Source organism: Chenopodium quinoa, unplaced genomic scaffold (assembly GCF_001683475.1).
Source record: "Chenopodium quinoa cultivar QQ74 unplaced genomic scaffold, ASM168347v1, whole genome shotgun sequence".
Lineage (NCBI taxonomy): Eukaryota > Viridiplantae > Streptophyta > Magnoliopsida > Caryophyllales > Amaranthaceae > Chenopodium > Chenopodium quinoa.
Window position 1 is genome coordinate 430,334 of NW_018744290.1, and position 17,966 is coordinate 448,299.

Below are 17,966 nucleotides of genomic sequence, written 5' to 3' on the forward strand. Positions count from 1 at the left end.
CTAATTTGTGAATTGTAGTTTATTTATTTTATTTTATAGGAAAAACACAAATTCACAAATTCTGGGGGTGGGGGAATGGTTTCAGGGGTAGAGTTTCGAGTCTACGGCGGTTTCGGGTCAGGGAAAGGGGTGGGGGTTTCTGGTGGGGAAAGGGATGGGAGTTAGGGTGGTTTCGGGTTAAGGAATTCAAGTTTTGGGCGGTTTCGTTGGTGAGGCTGGGGCGGGGGGTCTATTGCGCTTATGTGGCTCTGGAAGGAGGGTGGTTTCAGTGGTGGTGCAAGGGGAGGGGGTGGCTGTCGTGGCTGGGTTGGGGAGTGGTTGTTGGGCTAAAACGCAATCAAGAGATAGAGTGCAGTGTGTGCTTAGAACGTGTGCTCGCTAAGACAGCAGCCTTTGAACGGAAGCTTGGTTTGCTATCAGAATGTGATCACCCATTTTGTATAACTTGCATCAGATTTTCTCTAGAGTTGGAGCCAGTAGAGGTGAGTTTCTCTGGTTTGGCCTTTGCATCCAAACAAGATATACTTCATGCTGTGTCTTGGGGGTTCTTGTCTTGGTCCAATTTTTTTAAAGGTCGGGGAGATTATTTATATATTCATGGTTTAACTAATTTTCAGTTTTTATTAATGTATTTATGCAGAGTAAGCCTACTGTATTTTTAATATGTCTACCGGATGCTTTTATGCTTTAGACTACATTTCAGTACACTTATGCCATGTGGTAGTCTATAACTAATAAGATTTAAGTAATGAGCTTGGTGGTCCTAAATAGTATATGTTGAATCCAGTATATGTGAGGAAGTGGCTTATCAAGAAGTTTGTATTTCAGTACACCGCTTGATGATTGTAAGAGTATAATTGTGTTAATGCACTAATCAGTAGTATATTGACAAAATTAGATTAGCTTTTTGGAAATTAATATGATATGTTAATGATCTGAGTTTATTGTAAATTTTGCTTGTTCATGGATTTTGCAAGCTATAATCCTGTTTACCTCAGGTGTTTTGTCAGTTAGATAGAATTGAGAATATAGAATTGTTGTCCTAGGAGTCTTCTAGTCTACTTAAGTATATTAGGCAAGTCTTATCTTGTTGCAAGTTCTTGAGCTTATATTTATCACACATAAATTGGATGCATCAATAGATTAAGTCTTTTCAAATGATGTTTATGCTAGCAGTTAGTGCAAGTTCTGGCAGCATAATATTGATACTTAGCTAGCTCTAGTCCTAAAGTCAGGAAGACCATGTTGCTAAATTTGTTGAATTGCTCTATTCTTGTTTTTCCCTTAATTTTTTTATTGCTTTCAGTTTTGTTATTTTGTTTTGTTTTTCATCTTTTTTTTTCTGAAAAAATAAATAAATAAGTTCAGAGATTACTATTGGTTTGTTTCAGGTAAAAATAAAATTATATAGATATAGTGTATAATTAATCTGATGAATTTGCTACAAAATGTTGTTATTATTGCTTATAATTATGATGTTTTCTTATTTTATACAATTATTTATGATTTAGGTTGATTGATATAATATGGCGAAGATACTATTACATGGTGTTCTTCATGTTACCATTTACGAGGCGACTCGATTGTTTGGTGGTGGTGGTGGCAGATTTCTCCACAAGGTATGTGCATACCTTGAATAGTTGAATCTGCATATATTTCATAATTTGACTTATTAGTGCTAATCACGTTTAATTAATCTATGAAATGTTTAATTATAGTAGTAGTTTTGGAAGTTGGAATGGAATTTTATCAGATTAAACTCACCTGATTTTTAGCAGTTCTGTTATTATTTTGTGGCTCATATTTGGACTGTTGCTGTCTTTTCTTTGCTTGATCTAAAAGATTTGTCGGTGACATACAATAAAATTCATATTATTAATGCATATTTTGATGATGTAAACATATACGGTTAAAGTTATGTACAGTATATATGTTATTTTCTGAGGATCATTTGTTTGAATATGCTTGATAATTTGTTAAGTGTATGAAATCCGAATCGGGTTCATCTGATCTGATTTGTGGAAGAAATAATTAAAAGAGTTCATTTGTTACAGAAATGTAGATTCTTAAAAATGAAGAGGGATATATATGATCAGATTAATAATTTCTTAACTTAATTTGTGAATTCTGGATCATTTGATTGATCATAGCTTGTTGCATATGTATAATAATGAAGCATTTGAACTTTAAATTTCTCTGAACTATGAAGCAAAAACTGATTTTTAATGTTGGGATATTGTAGTTTGCATCATTCATGTGAGGTGATCAAACAAACTTCTAGCAATAGGCAGAGGCATTTCGCCGCTAGAATTATAGTTGTATGATGAGATCGGTCTCACAACTTATTTTTGCTGCAATCAGCTGGTCTTGAGACGGCTTATTCAAACGAGTTGTGGTCTAAGGCTTCTAAGCATAAACATGCAATAAGTTGATTCAGTGTATGCCTTACTAACTAGCCAACAAATTTTGTCAAACGAATTCCTTGCCGACTCATAAAATATCATATTAGCATTTTTATTTTAGGAGGGATTGTATTTGGTGTTTTTGATGATGAAGTAGTCTTTTCTTCTATTACTCGTATATGGATATCTTCCTTTGTCTTATTAGGATTGCATGTGGTGTTTTTGATGATGAAGCCAGTCTTTTCTTTTATTATATGGATGTTTTCTTTTGTCTTATTTTACAAACATTTAATTTTCTATTGCTATCATGATACAAAGTGCCATTTTATTATTAACTACTACCTTCGTTCCATGAATTGCTATCTACTTTCTGTTTTGGTCCATTTCATGAATTTCGTACTCACTTGGCATCTTTCCTTTCTCGGTAAATCTTATATAATTTAGATTTTTTGGACCACACATTCTCTCTTATCCAAGTATTTCTTTTCCTTTGAAATTTATTTAACCCTTACTTTGACCTTATCTGTTTCTATCTTGGATTTTCGTACCGCTGTTAGTTGTTACTTGTAGCGTATGGGCTCTGACCTTATTTAGCTTTGTCCACACCTTTAGATTTATGAACTGGCAGTCCTAATACACTGTCTCTAAGAAGGAGAGAGGGAAAACAGATGGATGATAAGAAGCTATGTTACTCAGAATTGGCTATTTGTATTGGATAGGAGATCTTGTCTAAGTGTCAGACTTAGCTGCTTTATGAAAGATTTTGGATGATTTTGGTCCGAAATGTGATAATAAATTGTCTACACACTTATTTTAGTGTCAAGTACATAGCAGTCAACACGATATAAAATGAGGTGTCTGAATAGTACGGGCTGTTGGCCATGTGGTCCAAGTGATTGAAATTCTTTTACTTTCTTTCAGAAAAGAATGCTGCATCTAGTTTAGACTATGGGTCTGATGTTTCTCTTTAGGGATCATGCAACTCTATGGTTCCTTATTAGGTTATTTTGTTGCATATAGTTTCCAGTATCCATGCTATGCTCTTAGAAAAATCACCTTGCTGAATGGATTTGTTTCTTCTAATTTATTAACACAGATTCCAACAAATACGTTTTTTTAAGCAGTAGCAGAATAGCAATAGCAGAACAACAAAGCAATGCAAGCAGTAGTAGAATAGCAATAGCAGAACAACAAGCAGAACACAAAGTAGCAGAAGCAGAACAATAGTAGCAGAAGCAGTAGCAGAACAGCAGTAGCAGTAGTAGAAGCAGAACAGCAGTAGTTATGATATCCTGGCTGTGATAGTTCTTGGAGTTATCGGAGGTGTTCTGGGCAGCTTTTATAATTATCTTGTTGACATGCACTATCGTTCACAACGTTGTAGCACCAGGCCCAGCAAAACAACTATATGTTTTTTTTTTCAGTTTTTAAAGTGTAATATTACAAGTTATTGAGGCAAATATATGTGTTTTATGTATATTATGATTATATATAAGTATTTGGTACAATTTAAGTGAAAAAAATGCAAATAAAAAAAATTTAATTTTTTGGGGCACTTTTGGCACCGGGTCAGTGTGAAAACCGGTGGGAAATGTTATAGTTTTGCCACCGGTTCACTTGAAAACCGGTGGGAAAAGTCCTCCAGCTATAAGATAAATCACATGTTTTTGCCACCGGTTCACTCCAAAACCGGTGGGAAATCTTTGGGGATTTAGCACCCCCCAAATCAAGAACGGTTCAAAACCGGCAGGGAATGTGTGGTTTGAACCGGTGGGGATTGAGGTTTTTTGCCTAGTGAAAAGCTACGGATTTCAAAATTCATGAAGATGGGAGTTTAAGGTACAAAGGCCGTTGGTGTGTACCACAAAAATGTGAGGAGGTAAAGGGAAAGTTAATGGAAGAAAGTCACAATACACCATACTCAGTACACCCAGGAAGGGACAGGCTGTATAAAGACTTGAAAAAGGTGTATTGGTGGCCCAGAATGAAGAATGAAGTTGCAGAATTTGTGGCAAAGTGTTTAACTTGTCAGAAAGTGAAGATAGAACACAAAAGACCGCAAGGAACTGTGTAATCATTGGAAATTCCTGGATGGAAATGGGATTGTATTTCAATGGACTTTGTGACTTGCCTCCCAAAGTCAAAGAGTGGAAATGACACCATTTGGGTAATGGTGGATAGACTTACAAAATCTACAGTGATTATACCAATGAAGGAGACCTGGAAGATGGAACAACTTGCAAAAGCTTACATAAAAAATGTGGTGAGACTACATAGGGTTCCAAAAGATATTGTGTCTGACAGAGATTCTAGGTTTCTTTCAAGGTTCTGGAAGAGTGTGCAGGAAAACTTTGGTACAACACTTAAGATGAGTACAACATTTCACCCTGCCACATATGGGCAAACTGATCTTAAAAGGCAACGACTTTTAAGTTTATATCATGTTTTGAATAAAATTATTTATCATGTTTTAAAAAGATTTGATTTTGAAAGCAAATAAAAGGAGTTTTGAATTATGTTGGAATTTTGAAATTGGAAAAGGATTTATGGAATTTTTATTATTAAAGATTTACAAGCATGTTGATAGTAATCCTACTATGCGGATTTGGTAGATAAGACTTTGGACTTTGTATAACCGAGTATTCCTCAAGAATAGCCTTGAAATAGTAGGAGACTAGCTTGGGGGGTGTGCACACTTGGGTGAGGAATTGGTTTTCAAAAGAGGAATTGGTTTTACTTATCGTTTTATCGAATTATTGAATAATTGGAATTGGTTTTGAAACTAGGAGTTTTGGAATTATATTATTGGAATTGGTTTTGAAACTATGAGCTTTGGGAATTATTGGATTACCATTGGAATTGGTTTTTAAAAGCATGTTTGCAAATAAATTGAATTTACTTATCTTGCACTTATCGTACTTAGAATATTTTTCTAATCCGTATTTCTTATTTGTTTTGGTTCGCCCTGTTACCTTAACGGTAATTAAGCAGTGTTAACTACTTTCAGGTGGAGTCAATATTTGAGCATATGGGAGTCCGGGATATTCTTCACCTAGATTAGGAATGTTGGTTTTTGTTTATTTATGAGTACTCATGACAATGGTTTCTATTTATAGTTATTATTAATAAAGAAAGAGTTTGAGTTTCCGCTGCGAAGTATTGGTTTTGGTTAGTAGTTTTGGTAGCTTTGCGTAATCACGCGGCGGTAATACGCCTAAGTCTATCTCTACAGCATAATTATACGTATTATACTAGTATTTCCGTATAGAGAGATTTGGGGGTGTTACAATATCACACCAACAACAACAACCACCAACGTCAACAACATCAACACCGCCGTGCAACAACAACGGCGCAACCAACACTACCACCATCACCACCACCACCACTGTGCAACCAACACAAGCCTGACCACCATCTCAAGGTTTTTTGTATTAATTTAGGTTAGAAGGTAGATCTAGTTTTTTTTTCAATATTTATGATTATAGTTAATTTTTTATGTACTTGTAATATTAGCTAATTTTATTAGATAATTGTAAATTTATTTATTTCCTTTAAATTCCTTTGGTTAATTTTTTTTTCTAATGAAATTGCGAATAAATATGTAGATCTATTGGTTTGTAGTAATTGTGAATTAGTTTGTGACTTTTGGGTTTGTGGTAATTTTTGATTTTTTCTGTGGCAATTTACGTTTTTTAGGATATAATTTTTAGGTTTTTTGGTGTCCATTTTGGTTTTTGTTTTTTGTTTTTTTTTTTGGACGGTGAAGGTTGGTGGGGGCTGGTACGGGTAAAGATAGCTCTGGGCCGTGCCAGGTCATGCCTTGTGCCAGGCCCACGTGCTTTGGGGTTAGTTAGGCTTGGCCCATGAGTTTCGTGTCGTGCCGTGTCGAGCAGAAGTTTTCAAAAGGTTGGCCCGTGCACGACCAGGCCCACGTGCCATCGTGCCGGGCTTGCGTGCCTAAGCAAAATTACTGCATTGATTTTAGCATGCTTTGTCGTGCTGGGCCGGCCTGGTTGTGCTGTTCCTTATTGTGCTTCTCCCAAATAAAGACGGCCAAGCCCGGCCCACGGCTCACACGCACAGTACCGTGCTAGGCCGTGTCGGGCTTCGGGCCGGCCCGGCCCAGTGCCATCTTTAGGTACGGGTGGGAAATGGTGGTGTGGGGGCTGATGTGGGGTAGGAAATGGTGGTGTTGTGAGGTCTAGATCTACTGGTTTTTGGCTTTTTTTTGGGACGATTTTTGAATTGTATAGTGGTTGTGGCTGGTGTAGGGTGGGAAATGGTGGTGTTGTGAGGTGGTGTGTGGTGGGGCTGTTGTGGGGTTAGGTTTGTGGTAGGGTAAGTGCTGGTGGTGTGAGTAGGGTTGGGGCTAGTGGTGGTGGGATTTATTTTATTTTATTTTATTATTATTTTGGTTGGATTTTCCGATGGAAATTCCGTCGGAATTTTCCAGTGGAAAAGTTTTCAGCGGAAAAAGTCGTTTTTCCCACAAATACATTTACGATGACAGTTTTCAACGGAATAATTCCGTCGAAAATCGCCTGTTTTCTAGCTGTGGATATTATCATTCAAAGTTATGCATTGGCGTACAAGAGAAATGTTTCACTTATTTAAATACAAATGGAGTATTATTTATAGATAGATAGATTTATCTCTCTCACACTAATCCTACTTTCACAAATATTATTATTATTTCTCTTTTTTCTTATATACTCTACTTTTTTTTTATACAGTGTAATAAAAAATCTTCTTTTGGTCACTAACTATAATTCTCCTAAAATTTTGTTCACACCCTCTAGTATTGCAAATCTGCAATTATTATGAAACGGATTGAGTATATGGTAACTGATGAATAAACATGTATGACCAAACATTTTAGACATTATACTAGAATGGAGTGCGAAGAGCCTTTCATATCTAAAGGGTCTAATAATTTGAACTGCTAGTCATTCTATAAAAGGGGAAAAAATCCTTATGAGATTATGACTTGGGTGCAGCGAGCCAACACTACGAGCATAAAGCGAGTTATGGGCAAAGCCAGGGGGGCTGGTGGAGGCCCAGTCCCAGCGGTCCAATTTTGCGCCTTTTGATATGTTTGGCCCGCTTAAAATTATGTATATATAATATTCTTGTGAGGTATTTTTTGTAATATTGCATTTGCTTCAATGGTTTGACCTTTTAGTTTGTTAAAGCTTTTAATATCCTAGATTCTAGGTTCGATTCTCCTTCACTCTAAATTGTCAATTTTTTTCTCAATCTTAGTGACACAAAAAAGCTATTTAAACAAATTGTTACAAAAGACGAATCTAACAAAATCCCACATGAATATGTTTTTACTTATATATAATTCACAAAAGACGGTCAAAATTGGGGTGGTGAGTAGTGTAAAAGTCAAATCGAGTCAAGTAAAAAAGAACGGAAAAAGTATGTTACAAGTTAGGAGACACGCACATTGCGTGTGCAACATAAAAATTTATTTGGCTCGATTCTCCTTTTTTTTAATTCCCTGAGATATTATCTACCTTAATCTAATAAAAAAAAAAATTGTGGCTTTAAAAATTGATGAAGTCATGGAGGCTAATAGTATTCCCTATAAAAAAAAATTTAAAAAAAATTAAAATAATGGTAGGTTTTTTTAAAAAATTATTAAAAGATGGTAGTTATATTTTAATAAAATAAGGAAAATGATATATGCATCCCTTAGGGCTGCATATAAGAAGCTAAAAGTGAAAATAATAGACAATAAATAAACATTATTTATTACACTGATTTACTCGTGAATTGTCGATAAATTCCCAACTTAATACTAAAAATGGAAGTCTGCATATAGCATTACCCATAAAATAAAAGGATGGTAGTTTTTTCTTTTAAAGAAAATAAAAGATGAGAGGGTATTTTGGAAAAGTAAAATTTATCACTCAAAATCCCTTTCACTTTATATTACTATAGATTGAATTTGAATAATTATTTTTTTCGTAGGTTATCGAATAAATTAATACAGAGTATATAACACTTGAATCTTTTATTAAAGATAAATATCTAGCTATACAAAACAATAAGAAGAAAGTATCCTAGATTATTTATTGATATAGACTTTCTAATTTAAAAAAAAATTGCTACTAAAAAATTTAGCTTAGCTAGTAAATTTGATTTTTGTAGCTTCAATTTTACATCTCGTCTTTGTATTTATGTTGCTAGTAAATACTTAGCTGCTATTTTATTTATGTTTTATAGTAAATTAAAGTATCAACCGGCCTGTAACAATAATTGCCACTATATCATGTTAGATAGCAGAGGCGGAGCTACAAATGCTAACACTGAAAATGGTCGGTGCAATTTTGTTAAATTGGGCCCTAAAATCATTTCTTTAAGGAAAAATATTTTACTAAATTATAAATTTTATGATAAAATTGATTAATAGATTATTAATTAACAAGTTATCTCTTACTTTGCATAAGTAAGTTTCAAATATTAGGGCCCGTTTATAGTACTTTCACTTAGGGGCCCTGTGCGATCGACCACCCTACACGTGCTCAGAATCACCCCATTCGATAGACAGAATCAGCACTCATAACCGTCATCCACCAAATCTGGCGCAAATCAGCACTCATAACCGTCATCCACCAAATCTGGCGCAAGACAAGCAGTATATTATCTGCATACATTCAGATAATCAATACATTATCAACTTTTTAATACATACAGTATTACATACTGTATATTATATATGTAATATGTATATAATAATGCCCAATCAGTCTAGCTAGCTTTCTTTGCACGTAACCTACTCATGAACTCCTAATATTACTCTCCTGCACGATCACTAATTAATTAAGAAAAGTTTTTCTATTTCAATTCTCCATATGGAGTAATTTGGAAAATTTACATTAAAAACAAATTTAACAAGATCAAAATTAAACTTAGTGGAATATTTGTGAATATATGAATTTTCCATTTACGCGATCATTAATTTTTCACTAAGGCCCCGTTCACTTCATCTTATTTTTGCTAAACTGAACTTATTTTTACTGAACTGAAATTATTTTTGCTGAACTTAAATTATTTTTACTAATTCTCTTTATATTAATTTCTTCTTTAAAGTTACTGATTTTTACTGAACTGAAACTATTTTTACAGAACTAAACTTATTTTTACTGAACTGAAATTATTTTTGCTAAACTGAATTTTTTTTTACTGAAATTTATTTTATAAGGTGAAGTGAATAGGGCCTAACTTAGTGGATATATAAATCACAAACGTTAGTGGAAAATTTGTGAATATTGTCCAATGAGTCAAAAGCTCAAAACTTGTAAATAATATGAAAGATTTCTTGTCATAAACTACCTAATTAAACCTAAATTTTGTGAGAAATTACTTAAGAAGAAAATGTTGTAAGAAACTATCTAATAAAAGTTAAAATGTTGTAAAATAACACCTTTAACCGAATTTTCACCGTTAACCCACCTCATAACATCCCCCCGAAACCAACGCGAGGGTTGGTTTTCAATGTGGTAAGGTTATTTTTTAGGTGGTTGGAGGATATTCCAAGTTGGTGAGGGTAGTTTTGCGTTTTTGGGATGGTGGTTTTTGGGGTTTGAGGGGGTTGTTTTGGGGTTGGATGGTTGTTTCGTCATGGCAGAGGCGATTTCAAGCAAGTTATGTTGGTTTTGGGGATGAAAACGGTGGTTTTTGGGGTGTTTTGAGGTGGGTCAACGGTGGAAATCCGGCAGATCGAGGTTGAGTTTTACAACATTTTACCGTTAATTTTATAAGGTAGTTTCTTACAACATTTTAATTATAGGTAATTTTTCACAAAATATAGGCCTATTTTATTTATTAGGTGATTTCTCATAAAATATAGGCCTGATTTATTAGATAGTTTATGATAAAAAAAAAAATCACCATAAATCAGCTTTCAGTTGATGAATAGAGATTCCATTATGTAGTTAACACCCTGACTTTTTGACGATGGCTTGAGAAACAGACAAAACCGATTAAACCCACGATGCTCATAATTGATCGAGAGATAGACAAAACAGAACAAACCCACAATGCTCATAAACTGTAGCTAGCTTTATGAAATCAACCGCAAATTCCTAAATGAATTGGATAAAAAAGATCGAAAATAGCCAAATTTGTAATCCCGAATACCCGATAAAGAAAAGAGAAGGGTTAGAGTTCTAATTATATTAAAACTAGGGCGGTTAACGTGTGCGATGCGCGTCATAACTAGTCATGCTCGAGAAGTATCGCGCGCATCGTAGCTAATTAGTTAGCCATGTCTGAGAAGTTCTTTTGATTTGACGTTATGTTATAACTTTAGTTGTTAACAACATTAATAAGGGGTAAATATATTAAACAAATTTTTTTAAGGGTATAAATGTCCACACACTGTTGTTAAGAGGTTAATCAAAATTAACATTAATGCGGGCAAGTATATAAGTAAACATTTTAGGAACATAATCGTCTCAACTCTATTCATAAAAGTGTGGTCATACTTTTAAAATGGGTAAATACGTAAATAAACATTTTTAGGGGCATAACCGTCTCAACACTATTCATAAGAGTTTACTCATACTTTTAAAAATGTAGGGATATTCCAAAATACTGGTACGATAATTGACATAATCATGCAATCAAAATGTTGTTAAATAGGTTTAAATTTATACGAACTATATTAATATTAAGTTTCACAATATTAATTAAGGTTTATTCTATTCACCCGAATTTTACTTATCTAAATTTTTATTATGCCTTATAAAAAAAAATTTAGTTGCAATATAAACTTGGGTAACCCGTATCAGATCAAAACTTATTTTTTTTCTAAACTTATTTTATATGAATAACTGTACTTTTCTGAGTTTATAAGATCTGAAATAAGTGAAGATAAGGTGAATAGAACATACCCTAAAACCGAAAATCCAATTTAATCCAATCTATACTACACCGTATTATTTTAAAACCGAAAGTGTAAAGGACACTTTTTTTTTTCCAACTAAAGTGTAAATATTAAAAATTAAAAAAAAAAAAAAATTCTTTTTTCTCCCAAATGCTTTAATTTGAATCACTTTAAAAATACTATATCAATTTTTATTTCTATCTCTTGGTTCCTCTAAATTTCATTATACTTCGTATTATTTTTTAATTACACAAAAATTTAATAATTTATCTTCCTTCTCTCTTTCTCACTTTTTACTCTTTCTTTATCTTCCCTCTCTTTACAATTCCTAAATCTATAATTTATCTCAAGTAATTTAAAATAAAAATTATTACTATCAAAATCTATATAAACTTCAAGAAATAATAGTGGTATTGAATTTATGGGAGCAATCAAAGGTATATTTTCTCAACTTTATTTACACTTCATTTTTTTTTTCAAATTTCTTTCCAAAATTCATTTTTTACTTTTTCGTTGTTTTTTTAAAAGAATATATTTCATTACATTTACGTAGTATTTTATTTATGGGAACAATATTATCCAAATACACAATAGTACAAGTTTTTTAATTAAAAAAATTATTAGCCAAAAATTAACCCGTGCATCGCGAGGGCTAAATACTAGTTTGGATTAAAAAACCGTAATAATCGAAATATGAAACCATTATTATACAAATAAGAATTGTTAATATTAATTATGTTAAACTATATTTATAATTACATTAATATTAATCATATAAAACTATATTTTCAAAAAATTTACAACATATTTTAATTCGGATTTTCGGATCAAAATAATCAAATTTTTATTCTGATTGGATTTGGTGAGGAATTTGGATCAGGTTGGATATGATAATTCAAAATCGGATTTTATTTAGGATCGGATTGAATTTGGCCTAAATCCAAACCGAAAACTAAATGGACATCCCTATTCTTTTGACATTTTGTTTTAAGAATTGACATTTTGTATTCTCAGTTTTATAGCATGTCAAGGACTAAACACAGTCATTTTAAAGGTCAAGACCTCAAGAGTCAAGACCATTCATTTTTTTTTAAATTGCACTTTAATTATTATTATTATTATTATTATTATTATTTTGCAAAAGAGGTCCTAGCCGGAGAACTAAATCACAATTTATAATATTCTACATTCGTTTCTATTCCTTATTATTTGCAACAACCATTATTTCCCAGATTACCCCTACATTTCACTCTATAATTTGTTTGTATCACATGGACAAATATGACATTTAGCATATTTTACTATTTTTATTAAATGTCGTGTCTATACACATAAAAAGCAAAATCCATTAGATCTAGACCTCACAAGTCACGACACCACCATTTCCCACCCCACATTAGCCCCCACGCCACCATTTCCCACCCGTACCAAAAGATGGCACTGGGTCGGGCCGGCTCGAAGCCTGACACGACCTAGCACGAAAAAAGCACATCACAATACTGTGGGTGTGAGCCGTGGGCCGGGCTTGGCGGTCTTTATTTGGGAGAAGCACGATAAGGCACGGCACGACCGGCCCAGCACGACAAAGCACATGCTAAAATCAATGCAATAATTTTGTTTAGGCACGCAAGCCCGCCACGATGGCACGTGAGCCTGGGTCGTGCACGGGCCAACCTTTTGAAAACTTCTGCTCGACACGGCACGACACGAAACTCATGGGCCGAGCCTAACGAACCCCAAAGCACGTGGTTCTGGCACAAGGCATGACTCGCCACGGCCCAGAGCTATCTTTACCCGTACCATCCCCCACCAGCCTTCACCGTCCAAAAAAAAAAAAAACAAAAACCAAAATGGACACCACAAAAACGAAAAATTATATCCCAAAAAAAAGTAAATTATCACAGTAAAAATCGAAAATTACCACAAACCCACAAAGTCACAAACTAATTCACAATTACCACAAACCAGTAGATCTACATATTTATTCGCAATTTCATTAAAAAAAAAAATTAACCAAAGGAATTTGAAGGAAATAAATAAATTTACAATTATCTAATAATATTAGCTTATATTACAATTACATAAAAAAATTAACTATAATCATAAATATTGAAAAAAAAAAACCTAGATCTACCATCTAACCTAAATTAATACAAAAAACCTTGAGATGGTGGTCGGGCTTGTGTTGGATGCACAGTGGTGGTGGTGGTGGTAGTAGTAGTGTTGGTTGCGTAGTTGTTGTTGCACGGCGGTGTTGATGTTGTTGACGTTGGTGGTTGTTAATGCTGGTGTGAGATTGTAACACCCCCAAATCTCCATCTACGGAAATACTAGTATAATACGTATAATTATACCATAGAGATAGACTTAGGTATATTACCGCCGCGTGATTACGCAAAGCTACCAAAACTACTAACCAAAACCAATACTTCGCAGCGGAAACTCAAACTCTTTCTTTATTAATAATAACTATAAATAGAAACCATTGTCATGAGTACTCATAAATAAACAAAGACCAACATTTCCTAATCTAGGTGAAGAACATCCCGGACTCCCATATGCTCAAATATTGACTCCACCTGAAAGTAGTTAACACTGCTTAATTACCGTTAAGGTAAACAGGGCGAACCAAAACAAATAGGAAATACGGATTAGAAAAATTTGCTAAGTACGATAAGTGCAAGAAAAGTAAGTTCAATTTATTTGGAAACATGCTTTTACAAACCAATTCCAATGTCAATCCAATAATTCCCAAAACTCATAGTTTCAAAACCAATTTTAATAATATAATTCCAAAATTCATGATTCAAAACCAATTCCAATTATTCAATAATTCGATAAAACGGTTTAAAACCAATTCCTCTTTTGAAAACCAATTCCTCACCCAAGTGTGCACACCCCCCAAGCTAGTCTCCTACTATTTCAAGGCTATTCTTGAGGAAAGACTCGGTTATACAAAGTCCAAAGTCTTATCTACCAAATCCGCATAGTGGGATTACTATCAACATGCTTGTAAAGCTTTAATAATAAAAATTCCATAAATCCTTTTTCAATTTCAAAATTCCAACATAATTCAAAACTCCTTTTTTTGCTTTCAAAATCAAATCTTTTTAAAACATGATAAATAATTTTATTCAAAACATGATATAAAATCAATCCTACAATTTATTTATAAAATCCATTTTTTTAAAAAAAAAAACTCCTTAAATCCATCCTACATACTTTTAAAAACCAATTTCTGTTAAACAAAATAAAAAATTTCAAACCATTCAAAACATGATATTAAAATCAATCCTTCAAAAAAACATTTATTAAAATAAATATTAAAATCAATTCCTCCAACCATACTTTATTTCATAAATCATAGTTCAAATCAATTTAATTTAATCACCAATAAAATCATATAAAACATGTTATTTAAACCAATCACTTTCGAATGTATCTAGCCACCTAAACGTACCTTGATTCTGAATATCAATCAACACTTCGCACTTTCAAAGTTCAATCACGAATACACCTTGCAATTAACATAACCATAAGGTTATCACAACATCTTAGACATAAGCCCAAATCTAATGTGCATGGACTATAAAACTCTTTTTTTTTAAAAATAATACTTTAATATAAAATTATAACTTTGAAATAGGTATTTGTATTTTAGAAACCTAACCATGAAAAAAATAAAGGAATGGGATTAAAGAGAATTGAATTTGCGTTAGAAAGAATAGACAGAACTTGCAGAGGTCATAACTCCTTTATATAACTTCAAATTGGGTGATTCTTTAGCCTAAACTCAAGGATATTCCGAGAGAAACAATTTTCCGTGAAATAGGAAAACCTCAAAACTGACCAAAATTGCCCGAAAATTGACTCCAAAGATATACGGGCATATTTTCTTTTAGAAAAGAGGAGAAGAAAAGTAGGAAAAGGTTGAGGGAAAAGAAGAGTAAAAGAGAAGAAGAGAATTGACTTTTTGGTGTGAAGAATATGAGAGGTATGAGGGGGTATTTATAGGCTAGCTCATGCAAGAATTATGGTAGGAGAATGTAGGAAGAATTATGGTAAAAAGAATTAAGGAATTACTTGGAGAAGAGAATGAAAGAAATATGGAAAGTTTTGATATTAAGGTGATTAAGAATAATAAAATTAAGGAAAGTGTGTTGTCATGAAAAATAATATGGCAAAAGACATTACTTGGGGAATAATCAAGGAAGATTTAAGGTAGGAAAATAAGATGATCAAATATTTAGGAGATGGAGAAATAAAATTAAGGAAAATAAGAGATTTTAAGGAGATAATTAAAAATACAATTTTCCAAATAAATCACCCAAAATTTGACCATGAGGGCCGAAAATATTGAGCTTCCATAGCTCAAATTTTAGGATCCTATTAGTATATTTTAGAGATTTATTTTGCTAGATTTAAGGAATTAAAAATAATTGTGTAAATAATATTTATTGTATAAAATAATTAGTTAAAAAGATACCAATTATTCACTAAATAATTAACCTAGAAAATCAGATTTTCCACACTAGGAAAATCTGAAAATCTTAGTCAATAATTAGGAATTTTCGGACCTTATTAATTTAATAATAAAATATAGTTTTTGCTTTAATTAAAATATCCGAAATATATAAATAATCCGATTTTTAAAATAAAATAAATGGATAATTCAAAATCCAAAAATAATTAAGTTTTAAAATACTTTTAGCCGCCAAAATTCAAATATCATTTTGGCTCCAAAATTCAAATAGTAAATAAATTATTAAGATACCCTTTTAAAAAAATAATTAATTAATTAATTAATTAGAAAATACGTTTAAAAAATACGGGGTATTACAGAGATGCGGCGGCGGTGGTTTTTGTTGGTGTGAGAAAAAGGGGAAAGAAGATGAGAGAAGAAAGAGGTGAGAAAGAAGAGAAAACAGAAGAGGAAATAGAAGAGGAGAGAGAAGGAAAAAAGATAGAAGGGGAAAATGGCGAGAAAAGAGAAAGAGGCGGAAAAAAAGAAGGGGAAAGGGGATCCGGTTTTAGGGTTAAAGGGATTAAATATTTTTTTTTAATTTATATTATATTTCGACGGAATCCGTCGGAAATTTTAATTAAAGACGGAATATTTTTTTGGAAATTACATATATTCCTACGGGATGGATAATTTTCGTCTTAAATTTTAAAAGGATTTCCGACGGAATTTTTGAATTAATTGGAAATATCCGACGGATGGAATACAAATCCTTCAAAAATTTCCCTTTTTTTGACGGAATTACATGTACGTTGAAACCTGTCTGTCGGAAATCGACCTGATTCGTGTAGTGATCTTTAATTATAAATAAGTAAAATTATAACAATTAAATATTTATAAATTTTTCATTGAGACAATTCCAACAAGTACCCAAAAGACTATAATAATTCTTATATATAAATCACAAATACTACTCAAAGTGAATTAGATGAATAGTTCAAAAAGTCAAAACGCTTCACTTATTTAAATTGACCTTAGTTAAAAATTTCATCCCACCCATAACCTTATTTTATTAAATATTAACTGTAGTTAGATTTATATTTAAAAAAAATAAAAAATAAAAAAATTAACCCAACCATAACCCCCACCTGCCTAGCCACCCCCACCAAAAAAACCCACCCACCATAACCAGTCGTAGCCATCGCCACCACCCTATCCCCGCCAATCCCCCGGCCAGCGCCGAATCTGCCGGAACTCCATTTGACCAACAACACTGGTGACGACAGCAGGTGTGCTTCTGTAGCACAATCCCGGAACCTCCAAGACTCCTGATTGCTCAATCTGCCGGAACTCCCTTTGACCAACAGCAAGCGACGAATCGAAACCCTTCTCCCGCCGGCGAACCCCACGCCATCTCCCCTTACCCCTCCTCTGCCATCTCCACCCCCAGAACCACCACGCCAAAACCCCAAATTAAAAAACCCTAAAATCAAAACCCCAGCTCCCATACTTGCAGGCCATTGTCAAGGAAACCTTCAGGCCACACCCACCAACACCCTTTCTAGTACCGAGAAAAGTTGATGCATATGTGAAGCTCTACGGTTACACAGTGCCTCAAAATGCACAATTCCTGGTCAATGTATGGGCAATTGGAAGGGAACCGAATCTATGGAAGAACCAAACTCCTTTGAGCCTGAGAGATTTATAGGATCTAAAATTGATGTAAAAGGTTGTGATTTTGAGCTGATTCCATTTGGTGCTAGTCGTAGGATATGCCCTGGATTGCCATTGGCTCATCGGATGATCCATTTGATGCTGGGTTCACTAATTCACAGGTTTGACTGGAAGCTAGAAGGAGGAATTCCACCAGGAAAAATGGATATGGAAGATAAATTTGGGATCACGTTGGAAAAAGCTCAGCGACTTCGTGTCATTCCAGCCCTTCGCAATTAAGGGAAACATTAGAGTTTGCATCGCCTTAGAAAATATTCAGTGACTTCATGAAATATTTAGGGAATTCGTTTCTAGGGTTTTAGGGTGTCGAGGATGGTGGTTTAAGGGGGAAAAGTGGGTGAAGATGGGCGAATTAGCTTCGTCGGCGCAGGGGATGGGGTATGGGCAGGTGGGGGTGGCCGGAAATCGGAAAAGGACGGGAAATGAATGGGTTTTTGGGTAGGGTGGCCGGAAGGCAAGTGGGGCA

The 17,966-nt window shown here is 33.7% G+C and overlaps 1 pseudogene; it reads left to right on the forward strand.

Moving 5' to 3' along the window:
* Nucleotides 1–1,526: 1,526 nt before the first annotated feature.
* LOC110695312 lies at nt 1,527–17,719 on the forward strand (annotated as a pseudogene).
* The last annotated feature ends 247 nt before the right edge of the window (nt 17,720–17,966 follow it).